Source organism: Rhodnius prolixus, unplaced genomic scaffold, assembly GCF_049639745.1.
Source record: "Rhodnius prolixus isolate KJV_2025 unplaced genomic scaffold, Rpr scaffold_4, whole genome shotgun sequence".
NCBI lineage: Eukaryota > Metazoa > Arthropoda > Insecta > Hemiptera > Reduviidae > Rhodnius > Rhodnius prolixus.
Genome location: NW_027411614.1, coordinates 7682051 through 7705593, shown reverse-complemented (window position 1 = coordinate 7705593; position 23543 = coordinate 7682051). Strand labels below are relative to the sequence as shown.

Genomic DNA, 23543 nt, shown 5'->3' with positions numbered 1-23543 from the left:
TTCGTGAGAAATTGCAGTTGCAAAAATAGGGTATAGTTGTATCAATAATGATTTTAAGGATAAGCATTTGTTCGGACTTATGAAATGCAGAATCCAAAGTCAAATGTACTTTTTATCCTAAAGTATTGACAAATAGAATCAAATTTGCTAACTCCTACGTAACTTCTTCATTAATGTCCATATTGTATTCATCTATCTGAATATAGGAACAGCCTTCTTATTACTGTTTGGATAACAGTAAAGTTCCTCGTTAATGAGAAAAGTGTAAATTGTTTTCAAATTTGCAATCACTGGATGCTCAGAAGTGCTTCATTCAAATTTTCAAAACTGGTTATTAAATTTTTTCAAAAGCGTTGATCGACGCCGAAATTCCAACTATTTGTTTAGCTCCTATTTCTCCATAGGCTATTTCTAACATGCAGGCTTATGTTCAGCAGTTCTCTCTTTGGGTCTCTTTCTTTTTATTCTTTCTGAGGCCTTCAGAGGATCATTCCATGTTCCATCAGGATAGATAGAATCTGCTGCTCATCAATCGTTGACATTTCCGTGCAAAATCTAAACTTTTTTGAGGGTTTTCCATGAAGAACCATCCTCATTTTTTTGTACATTTTTATAGTTTTTCGTCATGACAAAAAAAAAGAAAAAGCTAAAACCCCAGTCAGTGATGACTACTGAAAAAAATCAGTAGACAAAAAGGATGAAATAATAATAAAATTCAGTTTACGTATTTTTTCTCTTACTTTAGGAACCTTCGGTGTGACCCTGCGCAACGTGCTAAATTTTTGCCAGGAAAAGAGTAATTGAACAAAAATTGCCAGTTGTTCATTTCAGGCTCATCTTTTTTAATTCTTACTGACCTTTTATAGTTTGATTTCTTCATCGAAAGTCTTCTCTTTTTTTTTTTTACCATTAACAACCCATGGGATGAACAAGCAGATACAGAATAAACAACCAATTTTAGGATTATCTTTTATAAAGAGAGAACTTTGAACTATGCTGAGAAATGGAACCATTTCGGAGATCTGTAAGTTACTACAAACGATCCCTTAAATATTGTTCGTTTTATTTGCATCCTAAAACTCGATGCAATTTATGTTTTCGATGCATTTGTTGCTCTTATATGTTTTGCCAACATATTACTTGAATTTATAATAATTAAAATACATATAAATCCATTCTCTATTTAGTTAATTTCTACAACAACCTCCATCAGTTCCAAAATTATAGAAACAGTATCAATTTGGAATTTAATAGAAGAAGTTATAAATTTAAAAAAATGAACAAGAATGCACCTATGTTTGCCAAATGTTGATTTATTTTTCATTTAACTATTTCAGTATCATTTAGAAGTTATCTCTAAAAGGTCATCACCATCTTCTTCTTCTTCTGCTTCTAGTATATTAAAATCTTGTTTATATTTCAAAAATCATATTTTTTTCCTTTTTCAAGTGCAATTTAAAACTAGAGGTTTGGAAATATGTGAATCTTATCACACTTTTAGACCTAATTAAACGTTAACGTAAGTAACGACTTATGATTATTGTTCTGTGCAGGTAAACTGTTTCGTTATTGCATAGATATTCTCCCTTTTCTTAAAAAAACGCTTAATTAGACAAGAAAATTGAAAATGGAACACCGAAATTGCAGCAACATATCTCTTTCTTTATCTTATTCGAAGTTCTGAACTTTCTATTCTAATAGTTCTCCTAGGGATGGGCGCCAATTAGCTTTAAAGAAAATTTTAGATTTGCTTTCCATATTTAAAACTTTCTATTTTCTATTTTCCAAATTAGCTTGAAGGCGTGAGCAAGAGAAGTTTTTTTTTAACAAAAACTCTTCAATATCACATTAACATTATCATTTCCCATTATACGTGATTGCACACCAATCCTCCCAATTGTAAGAGAATTTTAACAACATTCTAACAAACCAGGTATGTACCAAATAAGCGCATAATGAAACTTCTTTTGTTACACGTTAATAATTGGGTTCAGATCAGTGGCCTCATTGTATAAAGTGCATTGGATAGCTGTTGTGTTCGTGTATTTTGCGCGATAGTACTGCGAAAAAACAAACATTTTACTTCAATTTAAATTTACAGTATAGTGGACTTATTAAAATTTATTTTGATTAACGATGAAATTTGTAGCGCTACCTTAAATATAATATTAATTCACCTTTAAATTGTTCATATATTTGCCTGAATCTTTCTTTCTGGGACATATCAATGTTGATTTCTATAAATGAACTTTTTTTCAAAGGTTCTTGAAATCGAATAAATTAAATCCGATTGAGCTTTATTTTAAGTTAATTATTTTTTAGCCTTTTCCATGTCCTCTGGGTCTTTTGTCGGTTCTAGTTCAAAGATAACATTTCGTCACATTTTTTTCACTTCTTCGTTGATGTGAAACTTGAAATGATCCTCTCTGTCACCAAACAAAACTATAACGGATGTTATAACAGGTCAGGAAATTGTAGGTCTCAGAATTTTCGAGCTTACTGTTTCAAACTTTATTTCTATATGTGATTATCCCAAAATAATCTCTCCCTTCCTTCGATGGCCTTTCTTAAACATCACACAACACATCATTAGAGGAGACTTTAGAGCCTGTTTGATATCTTTGGGTTCATCATCATCATCATCTAACGGCGCTACAACTCAATGCTGAGTCTTGGCCACCTCAACCAGCTTCTGCCAGTCGGTCCTGTTTTGTGCAGCCGCTCTCCTGTTGGTGATATTTAACACCAGCAACACCGTCCCGTTCAGCGCAGCTTCGGCCTCTCAACTCTCCTGGCTCCATGGAGGTGGTGCTCATTCATCACCCTTTTTTGGGATGTCTTCGTTCCTCATTCTAACCACATGCCCAGCCCAAGTTGAAGTCTAGCCAACTAGATATCTTTGGGTTACTATAAGAAAGATATTCGGCACCTTCAAGGCAAGAGAAAATCATATCACGAAAATAGTTACTGGTTGTTTCTTCACCTGCTAGGCCCAAAGGATTGTTAATGGTTTGCCTCGTGGCTGCAGTACGTGGGGGAACAGCTCCCCACCCTATGCTAAAGAATCTAATGAGCAGATGCTTTAGTTTGCAATTTTTGTTCTTCAAAAAATAGTCTTCTCTTGAAAACAAGTTGGATATCTTGATTTTAGTACCTTGGTATATATATTTCCAATTAACCTTCTTTATCATCTTTTTAAGTACTTAATTGTCAATTTATCTTTTTAAGCAGATTATGTAGACATATTTAAAATATCTAAGCAGATATTTTATTTGGATAATTTGGTACAATGATCATTTTACTAAACACTTAAACACTTTCAACGTGCAAAATTTAATTTAAATGCTATGAATGAATTTAATGCAATCCTGGACGGTTTAAAGTTCTGTTTGGAACAGCTTAGATGTGTCCAAGTAGATTGCCCGAAAAGGCTCTTAAATCTTTGTGTGTTATATTTTAAATCAAATTGTTATTAATTCGGTAAAACGTAAATCTTTCCTTCTAGAGTCTATCACTTTATTGAGGCATTTTTTGGGGGGCAAGCAACCTTACTATTTGTATCTTAAATTATATTGCAAATGACTTTTAGTAAACACATTTTTTTAATTTTCAACTTTTAATTTGTTTTGCCTATTTATTTCGTTAACAAAATAAATTACTTCTTTCGATTTTAAAAATAAAGCATTTCTTTTCACTATATGAGGTAAGCTATGAAGTTAGTGATGAAGATAGAAAACAGTATAGAGGAAGATATGGTGACAAGAGAGTTAGATGAAAGAGTACACCTGGATGAACAGGGTAGAGTTTTAGAAGGGAAAATGGAGGAGAGTATGTGTGTGAGTGTGTGTGTTAAGGATGAGTCACTTTCCGGTATGTGTGTTATATGGTGGATAGGATGATGAAAAAGGGGATGTGGTTGATCAGTTTGGGGGCGTAGTACAAGACCGGCGGATGATGAGAAAGCGGATACTTTCTGGAAGAATGACTGTGACGTCAGTTGTGACAACGTCTTCTAATCTTTCGCCTAAGTAGACTAAATAAAGACACCCACAAATATTTCTAGGGTCTTCCCGAAGAAACCTAAACACCTAAAATAAACCTATCATGGAACTTAAAACTTTTTTTATTAATTATAGCAGTCGAGCTTTACTGAATATAATTGTTCTAAATTTATTTTTTAAATATTAACTTAAAATATTTAAAAACAAAATCAATCCTTTAGTCTTCCCAACTAGTGAGGGAGACAAATATGTTGGATCTCTCGCAGGTATAGTAGGCGGTTATCATTACTAAAAACTCTAATGTGAACACTCCTATTCTCTTATTGCGACCAATTATTATAAATATACAAATTTTCTTAATACTAATCGAAAAAATTTAAAACATTGTTCATGAAAATTCTCAACCGTTTTTCCAAGAAGCTTGAAATTACTATGTAATTATTATGTCTGATGTAGAAGACTTTATTTATGAATTGTAACACTTGAAGAGATAAGCAAAAGATAGATAGTTCCCTGAATAATAACCTCCCCCCCAAAATCAATCTATATCAATCATTTTTTCAAAATAAAGTAATTTGCATTTAAGTGAACAAATGATAAAAGTTATTAAAAGTTGTTAAAAGCTATTTTGGATAATAATTAGTTAAATGGTGCAAAATGGTGTACGTTTCAGTAAAGGTAGATGCCCTTTCAGAATCTCCTTTCATACATCTTGATAATCAGAACATGGATCTCGCAAAAAAAGCCCAAAATAATGCGCAAAAAAGTCTTCTTTTTGTAAATCGATCTGTAAATATCTAAGGAAAACTGAATGACCTTCCCTCTGATTAATAAAGATAAAAAAAATGGAAATTTAAATAATTTACTTGATATTCTTAGAAGGAAAAATTAGTCTAAAACTAGAATTCCATCATCTTCAACCTTAAGCACAATTAAGTTATATTTATTAACTTATGTATTTACTGAAAGAAAAGTATCTCGACCTTTTGTACATTATCTTTATTTTTCACATACATTATTGGGAACAATAACACACTAGAGAGATAAGTGCAAGTAAGTGTATCTAAAGTACACTTTCCAACTTAGTTCGTTCTTTTTTAGTGAAATGAATAGTCTTCAATATTCTTTTTGTATTGTTTACAAAAGAAATATTGTAACTTACTTCGAGTTTTTGTTGAATAGATCATTAAATTTACATTACTTAAATAAGATCTTATCGCATTGTAAGGAAAATACAAGAAAAATCGTATAGTGTGAACCACTCATTTCCACAAGGTCGAAAAATACTATTTTATAATATCTATTTAAAATTTTCCTCATACTATGGGGCTTTTTGCTGAAAGATAGTTTACGAAATGGCCCTCAAACACCGTTACAAGAGTTATAATAATAATCTGTCACAGGATTGCAGTTCACCATTTAGTTTTTGGTCAGAACATAATAAAAATGGTTTTTAACCAAAAATGGCAACACTAAATAACCGAAGATTCAATTTTGTTAAACTTATATTGTTAGAAAGTGTTCTGTGTACAGCTATTTTTTTAAAACAAATATTGCCAATATTTGTTACAAGAAAATGAACAAAAATACATTCATTGACTGCAAGTATAAAGCCAATAAATTTTTTTTTATTACTTTTACGAGGTAATAAACAAAAACTAAAAATCTAAAACAAAATTGAGAAATCATGAATTTCAACAATCACAAGACAATACATATTTTATTAATATTTTCCTTGTTTAGTTATTTATTTGAAAGAATAAGTATGAAGTGTCGTTATGGAACACAAGCCTCTAGAGCCAGAGGTGACACCTTATCAGTAGGTGATAAGAAAAGAAATACAAGCAAAATGCAAACCACAACTCATGCTACACAGTCCTTAGCCTTTATTTGTATTTAAATACATCCAAATTATTACTGTAGTCAACAAGAGGACCGTTTTATAACTTAATAAACTGTATAATTATCTGTTTCTGGAAAACACTCGTTTGATATCTTTATTGTGAAGTATGAAGTAAAAAATATTGATTGCAAATAGAATCAAGAAGAGTATGTTCCAATTAATTTAATAAATAGAACTTTTCAGATTGATTACCTTCTTTTCAGCTGATTATCAACTCGGATAAGCCAAATTTCCTCCCAATATTACCACGAATACAACGTTATTCAAATTCTGCAAAGGATAATTCGCAGACCTTATAAGAGCTTTGTGTATCATAACCTAAACCAACTCAATCATCACATTTAAGTATTGTAAAACTCTTACAATGTACGTAGGGCACATTAAAAATAGTCGATATGCGTAGGGTTTAGCATACCATAGGGAAAACTTAGCCCTATCGCACTTATTTTCGAAAACTAGTAACTAGTAGTAGAAAACTAATAGTTTGAAGCATAGTATTAGAACATTGTCAAAAAACACGAAAATAAGCTAGCTCCTTACTAATTACATTTTTGAAGAAAAAACTGCCGGTATTCTAGATTATGGCATTTACCAAATGAAGAAATACGAAAGCACTTATGTACAAGAAAAATATTCTCTACCACTATACAAATAGGGGAACTGTAGATGGCCCGAAAAGTTTCTTTCAGCACAACATCCTCCAGGGAAAAGGCAAAGTAAGAAATGGCCAAGGGGTACCTTGAATAGAGAGTGTCCTGCTGGGCTCTATGGAAGGTCAACCAGCGGAAGGACAAGAGGGAATGGTTTTTGGGTATAGGAAATATGTTTCCTCAAGTTATAATTGTCAAAATTCTGAAATACAAATCTCTTTAAAAAAAAAAAATAAAGACTTGTATAATAATAAAAAATTGTTTCGAACTTCTTAAAACAAAGGAAGCAGAAGCCGCCAAATTGAGAAATGGATGGTTACTCCATTTACTAAAGGCACTGGAGGTCACTCTAGCCTTGACTTGATTATTGGATTTACTAAATGAACTATTTACTTATGTTCTTATATGCTTATTTAACTCACTTACTTTGGATACATGACAATAAGTAGTATTTTACTATTAACACATTTAACTACGAACAACTTATTGCAAATAAACATCAGTCACCCAAAAGATGTAACATTTATTTCATAAAAACAGGAGACAAAAAGAACAGCAACCATCTTTGCGTTACATCTTTTTTCACGCCATTACACTTTCTAATTTGAAAGTTACTTATTCAATTCCTGTTGCACCTAAACTTGGAATTACTGGTGTTACTAGACGTTCCAATGGAATTTATTACTGTTAACAGGTGAACATCATTTTATTACTTTGAAATTTAGCGTGGGGGGGGGGGGAAGTAAATAAGTCAATTGTGACTAATCTTTCGTAAGTTTGACTTTTTTCTGTCGTTAATATTTGGAGACATACAGAGGTTGACTTTTCATTCATGTGGTTCAGCCTCAACTGTCGTCCTCCAATAAACCACTTTGTCTATTGGAAGGTAGTTGCAAGAATGAACCCAGCTGGGTTAATTAATGCCCTTGGGGCCATAGTACAAGTATGGTTTTTAGCTACTAAATTAAAAAAAAACGTCCAATAGGTGGCGAATTGATAGTGAAGTCGGAACGTGTCGGCTAACTTCTAGTCTAGCAAAGAGAAGGGTGGAATTGCACCAAAAAAAAGTCTAAAAAATAACTAGCGTCTTCAGGGACCAACCAATTGGATGAACAAATTTTTGAGAAGAGACCCTGAATTTGCAAAAGAAACAAATTAACCTTTCCTCTGGGCAGTGCACAGCTACCAATTTTACAATTTAATTTTTCTTTCTGTTCCCAAATTGAAAATAAATATGTTGCTAGAAAACGCTTAAATGACGAGGTGATAGAAGATGTAGATGGTATTTTTAAGCACTTTCCAGAAACCACTTCTGGGATAGGAATATGTTGAATGGGAAATCAGTAGACAGAGATTCATTAGCCAAAGTGCATTGAACTAAAAGGTGGAATACGTAGAAAAATCCATGCATTTTTTGAACTAGAAGGCAGGTTTTCCATTGCCAGGACGATAACTTTCCACCTAGCCTTGGAATAGATAAAGGCAATAGGATTCTTTTTATTGATTCTTCACATTAAACTTGTTCGTTCTGAACGATTTGGATTCAACAGATTTTATTTGCAGAGTTTGGTGCCTTAAGTATGTTTTGAAGTTTTACTTTTCAGTTGTGAAGTTTACAACACATTACACTATTTGAGAGACTGTAGCACACCAAACGGATGTACCATACTCTAAAAGTTGGACGAAAATCCGGAACCTGTTCAAAACTAAAAATAAGTACCCTGTGAAGATGAGTGACAGTTCAGTGTTACGGATTCTTTTTCGCATTTAGTGTTATCAGTTATAATTTTAACCTTTTCCCCGATAAATCTATATTTTATGGAGAGAGCGTTCCCAGGGAGCTCGTAACTGTAACCTTGAGCATCGCCCCAAATTGGCTGGTTGCATTATAAGTGTGTGAACGAGAAAACCTTAAAAAACGAAAAATCATGCAAGGTCAAGCTACTTACTCAGTTTTTATACCATTGTACGACTGATCCTAAATGGATTTTTAAATTTTTAATCAATTATGATCATTAAATGTGCAGATCTTCTTTCAACATCTAATAGGACGAATTCTACATAGGAGGAGGGCCAATGTGTTATTTGACTGATTTTCCAATGAACCATTCTTACTTCCCAAACTTATGTATCCCTTAAGTTGCATGGATGTTGATCCATTTACGGCGTAGATTTATCCCTCCATTATACAATAAGGAGCACTTGGACTTTTCTAGAAAACCATCTTAAAAGAAATCTGTTAGGGGTGTAGATAAAAAAATGTAAAAACTTCTATGGTGTGACCTTTTATGATTTTTTTTTTGGGGGGGGGGATAAAGAGATCCGATTTTTCTAAAATTACCAAGCGTTTCGGCATAGAAACGCTAGTGCTAAGTGAGGAGGTAATAATCTGTTGTGGTTATAATCAGATGATAGTAATGGAGGCCATAAACCGCTTGTCTTCCTGTTTGAGTTATGATCATTTGATTAACTTATTTATTTATGTAAGCGGTGATTTAAGTTTCCTTAGATTGAACATACTTCGAATAAATATATGAACTAATGTACGTATTTTAAATGAAAACTACTCTGATTTTAAGCTTTTAGCAAATAAAAAACTATAGTTAAGTTAACCATAGATAAAATTAAATATATATTAATGCAACTAGTGCACTCAGACGCGCCGAAATAACCTTGAATAAAAAAAATGTTGCACATGGAATGCAATCGAAATGGTGAGAGGAGAGAGAGGAGAAGACAAGCAAGAAACACCTTGAAATAATCACTTGGCCAATAGATATTTTTGATGGATAAATTGTGTTTTACCATTTCAGATTTAAAAATAGCGCTGCTGCAAAATTAAACCCTCTTGTAATGGTCGTACACAATAAACAAACTACGAGTATAATGATAAAGCAGAGGATTTTTTATAGTCAGATGGTAGTGACATCTAGAAACTACAGTAGTGGAGGCGCAAAGCTCTGGTATTCGAACATCGTACAGTTATTGCATTTAAGAAATGTGTTTTCGTTATTTGGGATTACTATTATTTTAAATATTAAAATTGGATTCAAAGATTCAGCAAATTCTTCACTCATGATTCAATTATTACTGACAACACTTTTGGGCCGCCATTTGTTACAGCCATGAATCCTCGTTAATGAAATGGAATCACCACTTCCCCAGGGATGTTGACATCCCTTTGGTTATCCTAGCAAAACAAGGTAAATCTGATATCTTCAACCTCATAATGTTCACAGGAGAAGTGGGTGACAGGCCGTTGTGCTATACATGGATTTAACGTACAGCTTGTGACAAATTGAAATTTAAGCATTATATACTTTGCAGACAATGTACAAAACTCAGGAAATTAAGAAAATATTGATTTTAGAGGGTGCCCCTAGACTATGGCTTTATGGAAGTTATACTTTGCACTACAAGTCGAACTCTAAATTTCATAAGAGATTTTTACAAATCATATCCTTTAAAGATTAAAAAAATTACAAGTACACGTGTTTATTAAGCCAACAAAACAAACGATTTAGAAGAAGCAAACAGAAATTCCAAAATAAAAGAGCCTTTGAAGAAATTATACAATATTAAATATAACAAAAGACAATGCAACAAAAAAAAAGGATACAAATTAAGAAAATAAGAATGAAAAACGAATTAAAGTATGCAGTAGTAACTTAACACCAAGATTCATCATGTTAAGAGGTAGAAATGGGGGAACAGATTGTGCAAACTAATCATTCTATAAAATATCTAAAGAATGATATCCATTTAAAATTTCCATGCAGGTGATTCAGAGTAATGAAGAAATAATGTGGTACAGATAATGAATTTCAACAAAGATTCAAACAAGCATCACCACAGGTGTTCAATCTTTTTTTTGCAACCATCTCAAACTAAAGAGAATACCAAGGGAATGAAGAGAGCCAAATATAGAGGGGGTAGCATGTACACAAAGGAGGAGAAGCTGGAACACAGAATCTACTAGACACAAACAGGGAAAATATATTTTTGATAAAAACTACTAATTGTTCATAAAAAAAAGAAGTTTTTCCGGCTTACCAAAGGGAAGGGGATCTATGGAACGGATAGGTTGGCTGCCCTGTACTAATAACCACTTGTAAGCAAAAGTTTAGTGTTTTGCCTAAAAGATCAGAGAGAACAATATATTTACGTATTGTAAAGAAACGTTTGGAATTAGAATGTAATATCTAATTCAAATGTTATCAAAAGACTAAATTTATAAGAAAGAAAGTATTGTTTCAAGGTCGCAATGTTGCACAAGACCTTGATGAAAGGAGGATGAAGGAAAATTTGGTGAATAAGCAAAACTATTACTATAAAGGATTTACCTTTTCTGGTAGAGAAATATCCAGTCCCTTCAATTTTCGTGAGAGACAATCTCTGCTAAATTCTGTATGAAATGGCACACAAAAACTTAAAAATATCTAGATATTCGAGTTAGAAGAATGTATGAACGCACAAAAGTGGCTGGTGAAATGTCTTGAGAAGTTTGGGGTTGTTGTTGAAGAAGTCCAAGGAGAACTGGGCAGCAAGACCTACTAGTGCTGCTGGAGGGGCAAACTGGGTCTAGTTGGGTAGAGTAGAACAGACAAAGAGGTTTTAGGGGTCGTCGATGTGGAGGGCTGCTGTTGTCTAGGGGTACACCAAGCGGCGCGCATGGGTCGTACCATATACAGGAACAGCTTTTACTAATACACTCACAACAACTTGGAGGGGTTGTACACATACAAAGGTTGTACACACAGACACACAAACAAACCAGTACACTGAACTGCAAGTGGGAGAGGAACGCTTTACTGGCAGAGCCAGGTGGTGGCTTAACTCTAGGCTTCCAAACGCACACTCCTCCTCTTTGGTTGGCTGGGTACCTCCTGTGTATACTACATGCCATACCGGTCTTCCGTCAGACATCTTCACACACCATGTCACTCGATCCATTTAAGTTACAAAACCAATAACTAAAGGGATTCCTCCTTGTCTGGACAACATTACAGCTCCAAAGGCAAATAATACACCAAAAAAACTAATTACCTAGTTTCTCAGGCCTAAAGATTCCTGCGATCCTAACCTCTGCACTGTTCAGCTTCTCTGGATTTGATTTTAGGTAGCTTTATTTATTTTTTCAGCACCTCCTCTTAGACCAACGCAGTGAAGTGCCAGCTTTTTGTAACAATGTTCATCGGAAATATAAGGTTTTCTGTTTGCAAACAAAGTATCATAAGCTCTAAGTTAAAACTTTGTCTAAATTCTTCGATCAGTCACATAATATTCCCTTAGTACGCCCTGCAATCACTTTTTTCCTACTTCCTTTTGCCTCTCGTAAGAGCAACCGTAGATTCAAAAAAAGAAAGTAAGGGAAATCATGCAGATTTTCACAAGTTAATCTATGTGCATATCTAAGTCTTCTGTCAATCCGAGAACAACTCAAAAATTAAACAATATTATATCAAAAATATCAAAATGTAAAATTTCAGCTGTCTAGTTTTTTGTTTTTAAGATACTTTATTCACCACAGGTGTCCCCAAAATTTTATTGTGTAAGAGAAGATAAAAAATTAATTTTCTCAACAGTATGTCACACAATCTTTAGAAGAAAACAAAAAAGAAAACCTATAAACTTTTATGTTTTCGTTTAGAAACCTCAGATTTTCAAGGCCAGATAAAGTCATGCCTATCTTTTGCATAACTACTATTTGACATTCTACCAAGACGAAACAAGAAGAAAAAAACAAAACAAATACAAAAGGAAACTGTAACAATGGTCCAACTTTACCACAATTTTACTAAAAATTATCTTGGTTTATTGTTCCGCAATTCTCAAAAAGATAAACCGACAAATTTCTTTCAAAATCAGATTTATTACATTTACTTATTTGTCTTTCAATTTAAAGCTCGAAACATCCTCTGTTAATCAATGAAAGTATCCTCTTTCAGATAACTTATAAAGGTATCAAATTCTTCGCAAAAACATTTACTCCATCACCAAAAATCATTGGTTGTTGATTCACAGACTGTCAAAAGATGTTTTGGGCAAAATATTACGCGATTTTTTTTTCAGCAACTGGGCTCTGTTTTTTTTTTTTGGCATTGGCTTCCGCCACACAGCCAGCATCGTCTAGGTTCCTTATCACTAGAATATCACTCACTCTCCATTCTTACCTACAAATACATTCGCTTCACACATTCATCATTCTACTATATACAACTATTTACATACAAACTTACAACTAATGGATGGATCAGTACTCTGTGCTCCTGCCATCCTTATAGCTTAACAGAAATTAAAATCACGTAATCCTTCTCTAAGCATTTTCTTCCATTCATTCTAATTCGGCTATAGCTTCTAAATACATTCATATTTCATTGCTAGCTCTGCTATCGACTTAAGCACATAAATGTTGGTGGAGAATATTATGTCTTCGTAGCGAAATGGTGCATCTAAATACCTGTATATATCGTCAAACATTCGTTTCCTTTCTACCACATAACGTGGACATATCATTATTACATGTTTGAAATCCTCCTCCTCATTGCAATCTACGCAAAGAGGAGAGGACCTTTTGTTGATCCTGTGTAGATACGATCCGCACACCGCGTGGTTCGCTCTCAGCCTACTTATTGTCGTAACAACCCATTTATTAGTGACAGTTCCCTTAAACCATGGTTGTCTAGGTAACTGATCTGCCATAGTTTTATAGAATCTACCTTTATCACCATTATTGTAATCTGTCTGCCATTTTTGTAGTGCTGCTTTTGCAATTATCTAGGGCTCTAGTTTAATTTAATTAAACTGTATTTACCTAATTTACGCAGCTTTTTCAGTATACAATATTTTTTTCAAACTATTTCGTAAGATAAAAAGTATCTCCTCAACTTTCTAGAGAGTTCTTATCATTACTGACGGTGCTACGCATACCCTCGTCTAATCTATCACCTCATAGTCTCCAGTTCAAAAACAAGCGAACAATTATTTACTTAAATTGAACCGAATTGAACAAAAAAAGAGAACATTTTGAAATGAATTTAATAAAATGAGCGAGTTAATATCATTTAGTATTATTTTTTGAATAGTTAGTTATAAAAGGAAAGACTGAACATCACAATACGTACAAAAGACATAAGTATGCTGGTAGATTGTTATAGAAATAGGGGTTTAAAATGTATATATTATACAGAGATGGCGGCCACATTGGCTGAAAGAGTTGATGAAGGCCGATGGCTGTTCCCACTGGCGGTGGAATCAAGTGGCCTTTCAATCAACACGATGGACCAAAGTTATGTGCATTTGAAGACCGCCGCTCTATAACTAAATAAAAACAAAATTTAACAATTTCTTACACTCTTCCAAAATTTTTTATTTTAATTGCCTTACAGGTTGTTTGTAGCCATAGTAGGCTGCAATTAAACTACTTAGGGGGAATTGGTTTTAAGGAGGATTAATCAGTTCTTAGGCACCCAGAGAGGAGACTCTCCTTTAGAACATGGAAAATATTATTTGAACTCTCTCACGACTTTTTAAAACTATAGTTCCAAAACTTTTCTTCAATTTTTAGTCAAAGTTACTTTGCCTTCATTATATTATACAATACATTATATAGTAGATGTATAAAAATTTTATAAAATGGTACTTCCGTTAAATCTATTTTGACAAAAAACATGTGAAGAATCTGCGAATTTCCGTTTTATAATGTCCAAAACACGACAGAATTACTCACCAATTTGAAAAACCCCATTTTCGAAGTCAGAAGCCCTAAAAAAGTGCGTATTTTTGGTGGACACTAGTTCGAAAATTACATGATTACCTTACGAGGGATAAAAGGAAGTAAAATAGTTTATACTTACATCCCAAAATTTATCCAATTTACACGCAGGTCTTTTAGTAGTTGATGTGACGTCTTTTACCTGGGTTTTTTTGCAGAGTAGGGTATAAAGGATTCCGAAATTATACACTCTTAGAGGATAGTAATCCTTAGGGGACTTGGATAGCGAAGGGTTGGTTGGAAACTTCACCAGGACGAGTAATAGTAGTGCCACTAGACTTCCATTTTTAAAAGTCAAGTTACCACCTTTCTTCTGAACACTCTAAATCATGTAATCAGGTTACTTGAGGGTAGTAATTAAGGTATTATGTGAAAGGGAGTTTGTCTACAAGCCCAAATACCCATCGTGATCTAAAATATCTTATTACGCTGTCTTGAGTATCAATAAAGTAAAAATTAAATGGGTATATTTTCAGGTGGGCTTTAAGTCCAACTACCAAATTAGGTATCGTGGACGGAGGCGACGCTAGTCTTTACTATAAATTTCTCATATTAACCAAAAAATAAAATCCAAGGCTTACACCCCGGGGAATCGAACTTCTTAGCTCTGCGGACATCGCCTCTAACTGTGTACCGACTACCGTGGCTCTCAGAGCACTACTGTGTAAATTCCTTCCTTGCGATATTATTATTATTATTCGAACTCGAGGCAGAATCTACAGTCCAATGTATCTCGAGACACTGTAGCTTTAGTTTGACAGACAATATGTGTGTTGAGTGTGTTTGTTAAGTAAGCTAGAGTGGCCTACGGTAAACACAAATAGTGTACCATCAACTATTGTTTTGAATGGAGGTGGACAGCGTTACTTGCTTATTTGGTTAGTTAGCCATGGGATATGTACCACCGTCACACCCAGATCTTCTGAAGAAGTGACTAGCCCATTTCTTCTTAATTTTCCGAAATTACTTTTACTGAGTTTAGGGGATTTTTCATTATTGAATTATATATTCTTACACATGCCGAGAGATATTATGTACGATCTTTTTGACTCCCGGATCCCCTTATGAATTCCTGGTGAATATTCTAAGTTAGAACAACTGAAAGAGTGATACTCGATTCTGTCTATTGTGACAGCTTTGCAGCAAGTTTAAAATGGAACAAAAGAAGACTTTTAATTTATTCAAGAACTCCCACCAATTACAAGAAAGTTTAGAATAAAAATAAGGAAGATGATTGAAAATTACACCATCCATACAAACAGGCAAAACAAAGGAATGCTCTTTTTATAAACGGGCCAAAAATGGGCACAACGCCTAGCCTAGCCCTAGAAGTGGGCAAGGCCGAGGAATAGTTCATGTTATCAAGCAGACAGAACGGGCACCATAGCACACAAAACGATTGGTCAACCTCGTCTGTGTGGAGGCCCCACTTTGTTAGTTACATGTTAAGTGGATTTCAAGGACTCTAATATTAGCTGTTGTCTTTTAAAACATTGAAGCCTTCTACAAACACAAATATCTCCATTAACTGAAGAGAGAGAAAAAAAACACTTGTATACTCTGTAGGGCTATAGCCGTTGTTTTCTCCACTCCAGGCAATCGAATAAGCCTAACTTGGCCTTATAATTCTTTAATAGAGGCTCAAAATCTTCGTAACCACCTGGTCATCACTTTCATTTTCCTTTCATTTCGACAATTTATTAAATATCGAAGGTGCAAAAACAATAAGCAACTAAACTTTCCGTTCGCCTTGAATTTTACGCCATGACTAGAAAAATATGTTAAAACTATAATTAGCGAAAAATAGATAACTGCAATAAGAAATATTGTTGTTAATGCAGCTGCAACTCTCAAATTATCCACTTCTTGAATTTTTAAACAGAAACAGAAAACTAGCTTAAACTTCAAAAGTACAGTAACTAGCATACAGTTCAAAGGAAATTGTTGGAAACTAAATCAATTTATAACGATTTCTGATCTAATTCTTTGATCTATTTTTAGTAACACCCAAACTACGACCCCTTGGATGATAGCATTTCTCTCGAAGGGCCACTGCAGACTGTGGCAGCTTCTGCCTGGGTAGTGGAGAGCCTGGATAGATGTCAGCAATGTGAAAATGTTCGAGCATTTTTCGATTTTCAAAATTGTATTTGTTCTTACAAAATTGCATTCTTTCCAAGTGGGGGAAAAAAAATTATTTGACCCTTTTTTGACTTTCACAAGGATGGTTCCTATATATGTATAATATATATTTGTTTCTGGAGACTATCAGATTAACTTGAATTAAAAGTAACCGGATGAGGACATCTTGGATATACCAAAGAATGGAGGAAAAATTATATTATTTCTCGTTCCAAAAACTTAATCCGCTCCAGTAGTGTAGCCACAAATAAAACTTAATTTTTAATTTTTTATAAAGTTTAAACTCAAGTGAAATACACCAAGTAGTTTTCCTTGGTAATGTACAGGTGTTCCATCCAAGAGAATATACAAAGAAGAAAGGTGAGGTTCACGCCCAGTTGGGCATACACCATCATCATAGGAGCGAGGCGAGTGGAGTGCCGGGTGTCTGTTATACAAGACACTGGAGGCTCCAGTTAGCCAGTTAGATTAGTAGCGTCAGTGATCTTCATTTCCTTCCTGTCTCAGCAGCTCAAAGCACACATGCTCTTTGTTATTGTTGCGTTACTGCGCTCTTCTTTTCTGTATTCTGACTCCGATCTGCTTTCAGTTCACCTTTTCTTATTTTTAGTATTTTATCACTTCTAATAAAAGTTAATAGAGGGCTAATTGAATGAAATGATATATATACGGCACAGAAGCAACTCGAATGGTTGAGTGGTTAATTTTCTTTAAAAATATACCCATATATATGAGTTTTCCAATCATTTGCTACAAAAAAAAAATAATTGCAAAATCAAGACTGTTCGCAGGATGAGGGCAAATGCACATTTTTCCGACAAATAATAAGTAGTTCACGCCAAAACTCGCAATACACCAAACTTCAGAAAATTAGATGGATGAACTCCTAAATCGAACTCTCAATCGATCAAACCTATCACAATATAATCGCCTCAAAAATATTGAGAATTATTTTTGTATTCTCTTTAATAGGATTGATTAAAGTGCCTAGAAATCGCAATACCTCTTGGACTTCCAACAATATATTTTTAATATGGAAGGACATCGAAAATGATATTGATCGTAACACCATCGTCAGGACACTTTCCGCCTAAAGTTCTACATCCTGGATCCACTGATGGCTGGCATGATTTTAGAACATATAAACAATAAAATATTTTAGAAGATTTCTTAGTTTATTTCTTTATTTTATTTGAGGAGGAAAAAAGTGGCAAGACTATCAGTTTTTATCAAGTTTTTGTGAAAAAAACCTTTACACATTTTGATCCGTATTTCAATTGAGTTTCGAATTTACTTAAAATACCTGACAAGACGTGAACAGACGCTACAAGCTACTTAGTAGACTACTTGACCGCAGATCCAAACTCGACGTGAATCACAAACTGACTATTTACAAGACTCTGTTAAGACCCATATGGACATACGGAGCAGAAGTGTGGGGCTCAACCAAACCCTCTAACTCCAAACGCCTACAGACATTACAATCTAAAATCCTAAGGAAAATCCTGAATGCTCCTAACTACATTTCTAACCTTACCATACACACTGACCTACACATCCCTTTTGTCACCGATCTAATAAAGTCTCGCTACCGCAACTTTCACAGCCTCCTAGCTCTCCATCCTAATCCTCTTGTCCAACAACTCTCCTCTCCTCACCTTCCAGACAATCTTCCTCATCGCTTGAAGCGAAAATGGCCTAGAGATCTGTTGTGATTAAATCATTGTGAAAGAGTTTCACCAGTGGGGTGATTGCTCTAATCATAACATTACAAGAGAACTGAACCAGTAAGATCAAATTTACTTGATGCAACAATCGTTGCAGTTGTAAATATACAAATAAAGTGAAAAAAAAAAAAAAAAAAAAAAAAAACTAAAAAAAACCTAAGATTCTTACTTGTAGATATTTTTTCCGAATGTGACAGGTGAGATCTATACTGCAGGCAAAGATAAGATGGAGACTTATAGAGAGAGAGATTCCAATGGAAAGTATAGAATACCCAGACCCCCTCAAGATTGGGGTGGAGGCTACAGGAAACGAGCAAGCACCCAGGTCTACGTACATCGAAACTCACCAAACCGAACTTAGTAGAAGTACTACAGTCCTTCAGTAGTACCAATCTTTTATTTTTTTGTTCCTAAAAAGAACTTTTTACCCCTGTAAGTGAAATATTTGTAAGAAGGGCGCCTGCGTCGTAGAAAGGTAAAAAACCTATTTTCTCACATATCATCCAACCTCTCAGAGTGAAGAAGAAGCATTTTCTAACATATTCCCAAGGATATGAAAGATGGCAAAACGACAAAATCAAAATAAAAAAAATTTGTAATAGCCAGGAAGAACTAGTTATAATAGAAAATAGAGAAGACAAGCTAAGTACAGATAGGGGGGACGACGAATACGTACAACTGAAGAGATACAAAGGAAATGAGAGAGAGTTCAGTTAGGGTATTGGCTGTACAGTTTGATGACAGCCCCAGTAACCAGGTATAGTTCACCAAAAAGAGGGGTTTGTTGAACCTTCAAATATCTGTGTGTAGAGAATCGTCACAGTACGGCTGGTTGGTTGCCTTCTCTCTTCAGCTGCCCCTGTGCTCAAGAAGAGAGAGAGAGTGAGTGAGTTAGTGGTAAGGAGGGAGGGAGACCGCCCCTTGGACAAGAACAAGGAGAGTATGGTTACCACGGCCCACCGCTCCAAGGAGAGATTCGTAACTGGCCAACCTTCACGTTCTCCTCTGAGGTTCTAGCTTTCTCTGTCCTACTATTCAACTCAAGAAATCTACCACTTCTAATTTAGCAAGTCTTATCTCTTTTATAACTGCGATTTTTTTTCACCACCGGTTACAAATTAATTTGCGTCTCACAGCATGAAAAGAAACAACGAAATCCACCAAACTTCCCAAGATTTGCGCTCGAAAGTTACAATCTACTTTTCAAAATAAAATTGTGGTTATCATGCAGGCTGATTTTTCAAAAAAAAAATTTTTGATTGGACAACAGTGACCATCAGAAACAGAAATAATTTTACATTGCCCGAAATTAAGAAGCATGTATTGTTCTTTTACTTTGCAATTCTAACCAGAAAATATAGTTTTTGGTAGAGAGTCTTCATAAATAATTCTTTGCGATCTTCACTCTGGATCTCAATCTTGGATATTCTCTCTGTCTTTAGCCCTCTTCTGTTCTCAAGATTCCCTCACAAATTCAGATCTTCAAGCTTTAACACATCAGCTGATGTGGCTTTCGAGAATTAAAACAGAAATCCCTTCAAGAAATTCGCATTTCCAGTCATGCCTATTACTAAAATGTCTCCTTTAAAGTCAACACTAAGTCATTCCGTATGATACTGAAATGATACACTAGATGAAGCAGCCCCACTTTCCGGAAGTCCCCTAAAATGAAGTCTCCTGGAATGAAGTTAGTCAGCTAAAAGCTATAGATGCGTATAATCAATCAGTGTACCAAACTGATGTAAATCGTTTGAGCCGTTTTTAGAAGAAAAAGTAAAATACAAAAAGTTATGTGATGAAGAAGTGGAATCTCCTTAGTGTTTGTTTATAAGCCCTAAAATCATCGGTTCCTCCAAAATTACTGGCAACAAATCAATAAACCTATAATAATGGTTTGTAAATGATCCACTTAATATATGTAGATTGCGCATGACAAAATCTTAAGACTCAAATGAAGTATCGTGCATATTTAGTAGATGGCTTTTGGTTTTTTGATCCAAACTTTCAACCCAGGATGTCGATCAGTTAAAAAAAAAAAAAAATTATTAAAGATGAAATTCAACTAAAGGAAAATTGAATGCTATCTTTTTTTCTGCTAGCATTATAATTTTGAATATATAGGTTTCATGACCGTAAATTGTTAAACTTCAGATTCAAGATTGGCGAGGAATCGGTCAAATAAAAAACAAACTCGTCTTCTTGCCATCGTTTCGACAAATATATTGTCCTCTTCAGGGCGTGGCTAAATATATTTGTCGAAACGTTGGCAAGAAGACGAGTTTGTTTATTATTTGACCAATTCCTCGCCAATCTTGAATCTTAAGATTATAATTTTGTTTCGATTGAATTCGTAATGTTTCACTCTGCAAAAAAATGAAACTGCATGACCGTCTTGAAACAAAAATGTGCATGATATCTCTTCTTTTTTGTTCCAAATCTTGAGATTATTTAATGATTGGATATCCGTTTCACATTTAACCTCAGAAACACTTCCCTGTTTGTTAACTATAGAAAGGTTATGAATGTATAACATTGACACAACTGAATGTACAATTGTTTAAACAATGTCAGCTGTTTTTTTTTTTTTTGGGTGGGGGGCTGAAATTATCATCAATTGGAGTTGTTAAAAAATGATGTTGGCCTGTATCTAAAGACAGGAAGGCGGTTGCGGCGGCCAGTCTTTGGCACATGTCCCACATCTTCTCTCACTTGAGTATATAACGCGGCGACGACGAACGGCGTAACCATAGTCCGGCCTCAATTTCCACACAGAACTCTCTACTAGCTCCACCACTACAGTGTCAGATAGACGGACCGACAGCCATGTCCACACTCACCTCTCTTAGAACTCTCAGCAGACCGTTCACTTCCCGGCAATGTAATCGCTTGCGCTCACCTCCGGTAGTTCAGTGCATTGCCCTCAAAAAAAGTAAATCTAAGCCTCCTCATTTATATTTTTGTTAATTCTATAAACATATAATAATTAAAATAATATACATTTGAGCTTAAAAAAAAAGAGTAAGAAATAATCATAAAATAAATCGTTTAATGTAGTCCACGTCCATATTTGTTACGGGCTTCGCGAACTCATGGCCGACAAACTAACATTGTAAGTTGATGATTTACATAAACTCTTAAAACCTATTAAAATCACGATTTCTTAAATAAGACAAGTAAGAGCAACTTCCTCTGCTGCTGGCAAAGAAAGAACGGAAATAGAACAAAGTATGCTGCAGGTCCTAAGGTTCCAATTTAGGCAGAATATCCTCTCTTTCCGGTAAGCTCCAAAACTAATGGTTTGGTGTTGGATAAAGAAGTTATCTAGTACCTTTCTGGAATATAGTTCAATGTACAGGCGCCAGGGTACCCCATAATCGACCTAATTAAAAACAGCATAAATTGTCCTCAAGAGGAAACTTTGTTATCATGTTTGAACAAAGGGAGCAAAAACGCAGTAAAGAATTAATAAATCAAGGATATCTGAACAAAGAAGAAGCTTCAAAATAAAAATCTCAGATAACACCTAAAAATGGAAATCACGGTCAAAATATTGGGTAAAGATTTTTTTAAACTATGCTACGAACGATAACGTTAAACTTCAATAATAGCAAAGGGTACTGTCAACAATTGTAAACCAATTTTACAAAAAACAACAATTACCTATATGTTAAAAAAAATGCAAATTTAAATAAAAATGTCTCATCTTAATAAACTACTAAGTACAAGAAGGCATAAGAATCAAGATTTTAGAAATGGAGAAAGAAATTCCTTCTTCACTGCAGAACTACCAACACATGACTTCTACACAATTGGCCTCCTTGATAACCAAAGTGGGCGTAACCATTTATTTAGCTGTTGGTTTGGGATCTATGTCGGCGTCACCACACTCCAATCTATGCATAATAGTGATGTAATGAAGGTCACCAGCAAACCTTATAAGGTATCCTTTGAAGAATACATAATCACTACCCATACATCATGTTTTAAGTTATTAAATCAATATGTTAAAGGTTTTGGACAGGAGTAGCCAACTTGTAGACCGTAGGATGCATGTGGCCAGCATTGAACAATTGTATGGCTAACGAGATTCATCAGAATTTTACAAAACTGTGCAAAATTCCCGTTTTCGAGCTAATTTATTAAGGAGATATAAGGTGATAAAGTTTGGGAGCTTTACTTTTCCATCATATTTCAAACTGCTGTATCTCCTGTCCTATAGCTGTAATATCTGCGAAAATATGGGCAATTATACCACACTTTTACTTCTTCAATTCAGCACAATTTCTGTTTTCTAGCTGTATTTACGAAGGAGATATAAGGTGATAAAGTTTGGGAACTTTACAATTCCATCATATTTCAAACTGCTGTATCTCCTGTCCTATTGCTGTAATCTTTGCGAAAATATGGGCAATTGTACCACACTTTTACTTCTTCAATTCAGCACAATTTCCGTTTTCTAGCTGTATTTACGAAGGTGATATAAGGTGATAAAGTTTGGGAACTTTACAATTCCATCATATTTCAAACTGCTGTATCTCCTGTCCTATTGCTGTAATCTTTGCGAAAATATGGGCAATTGTACCACACTTTTACTTCTTCAATTCAGCACAATTTCCGTTTTCTAGCTGTATTTACGAAGGTGATATAAGGTGATAAAGTTTGGGAACTTTACAATTCCATCATATTTCAAACTGCTGTATCTCCTGTCCTATTGCTGTAATCTTTGCAAAAATATGGGCAATTGTACCGCACTTTAACTTCTTCAATTGGGCAAAATTCCCGTGCTGTATTTACGAAGGAGATATAAGGTGATAAAGTTTGGGAGCTTTACTTTTCCATCATATTTCAAACTGCTGTATCTCCTGTCCTATTGCTGTAATCTCTGCGAAAATATGGGCAATTGTACCGCACTTTAACTTCTTCAATTGGGCAAAATTCCCGTGCTGTATTTACGAAGGAGATATAAGGTGATAAAGTTTGGGAACTTTACATTTCCATCATATTTCAAACTGCTGTATCTCTTGACCTATTGCTGTAATCTTTGCGAAAATATGGGCAATTGTACCACACTTCTACTTCTTCAATTCAGCACAATTTCCGTTTTCTAGCTGTATTTACGAAGGAGATATAAGGTGATAAAGTTTGGGAGCTTTACTTTTCCATCATATTTCAAACTGCTGTATCTCCTGTCCTATTGCTGTAATCTCTGCGAAAATATGGGCAATTATAGTACTCATCTACCTCTTCAATTGCCCAAGATTCCAGCTTTCTAGCTGTATTTAGGTAGGAGATATAAGGTGATTAAGTTTGCGAGTTCTACATCTCCTTCATATTTCGAATTGCTGT

General features: G+C 34.5%; 1 protein-coding gene and 1 long non-coding RNA gene across 10 annotated transcripts in view; one reads left to right on the top strand and one right to left on the bottom strand.

Annotated features, from left to right (window-relative positions):
* The window catches only part of LOC141455796 (uncharacterized), a 109309-nt gene that overhangs the window by 26462 nt on the left and 59304 nt on the right, over positions 1-23543 (bottom strand). The gene's annotated exons all lie outside the window — the stretch shown is intronic.
* Positions 1-23543, top strand: part of LOC141455819 (uncharacterized) — a 35390-nt gene that overhangs the window by 5068 nt on the left and 6779 nt on the right. Inside the window, exon 3 of one of the 4 annotated variants that reach the window (XR_012459462.1) lies at positions 17443-17595. The exons of 1 other annotated variant lie outside the window; for it this stretch is intronic. This is a non-coding gene — a long non-coding RNA (uncharacterized lncRNA). Of the gene's footprint in view, positions 1-5744; positions 5899-6482; positions 6691-17442; positions 17596-23543 lie in introns of those variants that run through there. 2 more of the 4 variants (XR_012459463.1, XR_012459464.1) reach the window with 2 other exon arrangements.